The sequence below is a fragment of the Ovis aries genome, chromosome 3 (assembly GCF_016772045.2).
Source record: "Ovis aries strain OAR_USU_Benz2616 breed Rambouillet chromosome 3, ARS-UI_Ramb_v3.0, whole genome shotgun sequence".
In the NCBI taxonomy this organism is placed as follows: domain Eukaryota; kingdom Metazoa; phylum Chordata; class Mammalia; order Artiodactyla; family Bovidae; genus Ovis; species Ovis aries.
In genome coordinates this window covers 125,250,582-125,255,485 of record NC_056056.1, presented here as the reverse complement: position 1 = coordinate 125,255,485, position 4,904 = coordinate 125,250,582, and the positions used below count along the sequence as shown (strand labels likewise).

Here is a 4,904-nt window from a genome sequence, read left to right as displayed (position 1 = left end):
CTCTCCACATTTCTGTTTTCCTTTGGTCCTGCCTTAGCCCACATCTATTTTCCCATCCTTTGATCTATTCTGGTCCAGGTAATTCCACCTTAAACTACAGGGGTCTCGCGGTAGGTAGAGTCTTTGGATAGGGGATAAGATGGCCATACATCTCTCACCTTCCCTTTCTCTGAACCCTCTTGCATAGACTCTAAAGGAATCCTAGCATTTTGGGGTCAACACCAAAGCTGAAAACATAACACAGTCCCGAGATCCTTTTTTCGAAAAAGCAGCAAAAGAACACAAGCTTGTTTTCTTTTAAGCCATTGTTCTGGATGCTGGGTTTGGAAGAAAAAAAGAATAAGGTGAGCTACTTTGGTGTTTCCTGCTCACCTAGTGCGAAGTTTTATTGCCTGATTGCTCTTAGAGATAGAGGTTAAAGAAGTTTAAAAAAGCAAAAAAAAAAAAAAAAAGGAAAAGCTGATTTTAATAGTTAACTATAAAGGATTCCTTGAGTTGCTTTTCTTCCATCTGAGAGAGAAAAGAAGCAACCCCTGTGCCTTTGTCTTGCAGGGCAGCTTTCTTCTGCTCCCCAGGAGTTTATACTGCTATTCAAGAGGAAAAGATAACCAAGGGTAAGATCAAAGCTCCCCTGGGGCCATAAAGGCCATCTCTTCAGTTGCTAATCAGCTGAACCCACAAATCTTAGATATATACATTTCAATCAGCTCCCCATCCAGGTTTTTTTTTTTTTTTTCTTGTCTTTTAGGGAGTGAGTTCGCCTTACAGAGTCTGGAAAGAATTTTGAAAATATAAGAGATCAACTTCTTGCCTGGAGATCCAACCAGGATGACCTAATTCCTCTCCCCTTCCTCCCAGGCTCTGTGGGGATTTCGGTATGGCCACTTTCATTCTATTGCTGCAAACACAAAGCAGCCCAATGACTGTTTGTTGCAAAGGAAAGCCTGATTCTTCTTTAAAAGCTATTTTTCTATTAGTGTCTGCTTTAGCTACTAGTTATAAAATGCCCATATTTTCAATTATTCTAAGAGATGATAAAAATTATCTTGGTGATGAAAAATTATCTTTATTGTCTTAGATAGGAGGCTCTTTTCCAGGAATCCAACAATAGAGAGGCAATAATGTACAGATTCTACTTTGGGCTCGGAAGTCTGATTGCCTGGGTCAAATGCCTGTACCAACACTTATAGAGGTGCCATCTTTGAAGTGACATATTGCCTCTGAAGTTCAGTTTTCTGATACTTAAATGAGAATAATAGCACCATGTTATAGGATTTGGTAGAGGAGTAAATGAGATAATGCATGTAAAGCACTGAGCATAGTGCCAAACTCAATATAAACACTCAGTAGAAGTGGTGATTATTTTGGCCATTAGAATAAAGAGGTAGAAAAGAACAAGGTAGCTATGAATCAGAGTACATGCGCCCTCATAGACTCAGCTGCTCGTCCTCAGCTGGAATGACCTTGCCAGGAATTACAGGCTTCTGTACCCACCAACACTGTTCAGGTGGATGCCTGCATGGTCCCAGGAGGCACAAAAATCCTAACTTGGAGAGATCAGGCATGAATGCTCTTATTTGCCTATGTCATCACAAAGCGGAATTAAAAAAAAACTATCGGAATTTCAAGGGGCATTAAGAGAAAACGAGAAAGAAATCATCAAATCTAATTTGAAAAGAAGTGTCTACTGTGAGTCAATGCTGTGTGAGGCTTTCTTGGGAGACGGGGGGGGGGGGGGGGGGGGGGAAAAAGAGGAAGAAGACCTAGTGAGCCCATTCTACTGGCCTGGCTATAGGGTCCTCACATGGAGAAGGAGAGCCACATCCCATGTTCCTTCCCATCTCTCTGGATTTGTTACTATTTTGCACTCTTAACACCTGCCAATAAAGATTGTCTACACTGAAACCGCCCCCCCCCCCCACCCCGCCACATTTCAATATGGGAGTAGAAATTTTAAAAAATAAGTTTCTTGTTTGCAAATGGGCACATACTTTATTGAGGAGAAAGGGTACACCTTACTCTTAGGTTGCTGAAGGCTCCCTGTGTCCTATAAAATGCAGGCACAGGTGCTCACTAATGTCTATTGCACAGTCAAAGACAGTGCGCCATTTCCAATGTGAAGGGAAAAATATGCTTGCTATCTATCTAACCTGGGATGATTTACTTTCAGCTCTCTGCATGCTTTTTCTCATCTCTCAAGTGGGAATAAGAACAGTCGTCCCTCATAGAACTGTCAGCAATAAATGAGAAAAAGCACATGGGCTCACAGTTGAAGCTCAGGAGCTCGGTAAGTGGCAGTTTTTATTATTATTAGCCAAGATTACTTTCATGGATCTTTCCTTATAAAAATTCATTTCTTTTCTATACAGTAGGTCCTTGTTGGTTATCTATTTTAAATACAGCAGTGTTTACATGCCAATCCCAGGCTCCCAATAACTGAATCACTTTGCTGTACACCTGAATCGAACACATTGTTAATTAACAATACTCCAACATAAAATTTAAAAAAATCATTTCTTTTCAACCTGTTAATGGGTTTGCATAAAGTCAGTTTTGTCTTCACCAAACCAGTTTTAGATGACAGGTTGCCCATTGAGACATAAGGTTTAAGACATTTATTTGGAAAGGGCTCTTAAGTTTTTCAATGGAAATCAATTTTGTTTTTTTTTTGTTTGGGAAGCAAAAATAGATGTGGATGGTAAAAAAATTGGCTGGCTTCTCAAATGGACTTCAGAATTGATATCCTTACTTTCCTGGTGGCTCAGTGGTGAAGAATCTGACTGCAATGCAGATCTGAGTTTGATCTCCAGGGTTGGAAACATCCCCCGGAGAAGGAAATGACAGCCCTTTCCAGCATTCTTGCCTGGGAAATCCCTTGCATAGAGGAGCCTGACGGGCTAGTCCACAGGGCCACAAGAGTTAGACATGACTTAGCAACTGAACAGCAGCACTGATCTCCTCACTCCACATATGAGTGGCTCTGAGAAAATTAGACGACATAATTAGTTAAAGCAGATAGCCAGGCATCAGAAACTGAGGCCATTTCTGCCTTTCCTCCCGGCTGGCTGGGCAAGTCCCTTCACCTCACTGAACCTGTTTCTCTCAGCTTCAAAATGAGAATGACAGGACTTTCTACCCCACACAGGGATGCTGGAATGTTAGTTAATTGGTGTTTGCATTATACTGGGAGATAAAAGACACTATGGAAATATAAAGTATATGAAAAAGAACAAAGGTATTAAAAGTGACTGAGGATGCAATGGAACTAATGGATACATTGGGCAACAGAACGTGGATGATAATAAAGTTGGTGCAGCACTAAGTCATTGTACTGATACTGGGGTTTGGAGGAGCTCATTGAAAAGAATATCTTTTGATATGCAATCATTTCTGAGTATTGCAACACTTTTCTTCATCTCCAAATAAATTCTGACCTTAAAGATGGGAGGTACTTATCTTAATTGAGGCTAGGTCTTTTCCACTCTGGTGAATTAAGGTGATCTTTGTAACCCTAATCCTTGATTCTGTGAGTGTCATTCTGATGATACTTATTTTATTTTTATGGCATTTTTTTCTAGGTCAGAGACTGTCTACCCAGGAAAATTAGCTAGATAAAAAGTTAATAAAATGTTTTTAAGAAGTCAGTCTTTTTCATTCTCCAATTCAGTTCAGAAGCCAGTTGGACTTTATTTCTGCTCACCGCAATAAAAATGAACTTGATCAAAGTGACTTCTTTTTTTTTCCTGTTACTATTTCTTTTCTGTTCTTATTCCTGAGCCATCTGGTTTGACAACCATTAGAGCTAAAATACTTTCCGTTGCAGTCTTTAGAAATGCCCCCTAGAGGCAAATAAGCATTTGGCAGAACCAGTAAATAAAAGTATAAGAGGATGTTTCCTGCTTGTTCTTCTTAAGGTGCTGTGTGAAAGAGGGCAAGAGGTAAGAACAGCTGCTGTCTACTTGGCAGATTCATAGAGACTTTTCCAGGGGGACAATCATTTGCAAATCCCAAAAGAATTTGATCTCATTTCCATTCTACAGTAAAATAAAGTAATAGCACCCTGTTATTCAACTGTGTGTCAGTGACCTTGGATAATAATTTTAAAAGTGTGCAGAAATCACCCTTCACTCTAAAATACATGTGTTAGTACCGACTTTCCCCACCCCATCCATCTTTCTCATCAGTTTTACCAATGTTTTTGCTGACTAAAAACATCCTAAAAAATAAGATTTTTGAGGGGCCCTGGGGTGAGGTCTGAGAAACAAACACACTCCACCCATTCAAAAATGTGGTTTTTTGAATTGACTTGGAGAATGGCTGTCTTGTTCTAAAATCATAACTAGCATTTGATGACATTTTATAGTTTACACAATGTTGTACTTTTTATACTATATATTGATCGCATCTCATTAATCTTTTCTATAAATATATTAGGATTACAGAGATCAGAAATCAGAATAAAATCAGAGATTAAGCAGACAAGGGACACTTGAGCTTTTGCTTCCTTGGTTTTTGCACAGAAAAAGTTGAGGGTTCCTTGGAAGCTAAAAGCTAAAAGCCAATTGGCCTTTCTTCAAAAAGTGCTCTGGGTGAATGTTAGGAGAAGATGCTGGAGGAACACAGGGGAAGACCTAATATCAGACAGGAGGGGTTTGTGATTTGTCATTTCCCTCAACAGTGTACAATATATTGAATTTGTTTTTAAAATTCGCTCCAGTAAAAGTGCCTGCCAGATTCATGCATGAGATCTTCAGTTTGACATAGGAGTCTTTTCCATTTTTTAAAACAATAAGCTATAAATAACACAAACAATGACAGGATTGTGTTGGTTTCCTCCTGACGTACCCTGCCTGAGGGCCATGGTCAGAATCCTGACGCAGAAAGCAGAAATTCTGTCTGAGCTA

The 4,904-nt window shown here is 39.6% G+C and overlaps 1 long non-coding RNA gene across 1 annotated transcript; it reads left to right on the top strand.

The window, feature by feature from the left end:
* Window positions 1-433: 433 nt before the first annotated feature.
* On the top strand, window positions 434-2,418 carry LOC132659611 (uncharacterized). The gene is made up of 3 exons (XR_009600199.1): window positions 434-614; window positions 749-875; window positions 2,171-2,418. It is a non-coding gene; the product is annotated as an uncharacterized LOC132659611 (long non-coding RNA).
* The last annotated feature ends 2,486 nt before the right edge of the window (window positions 2,419-4,904 follow it).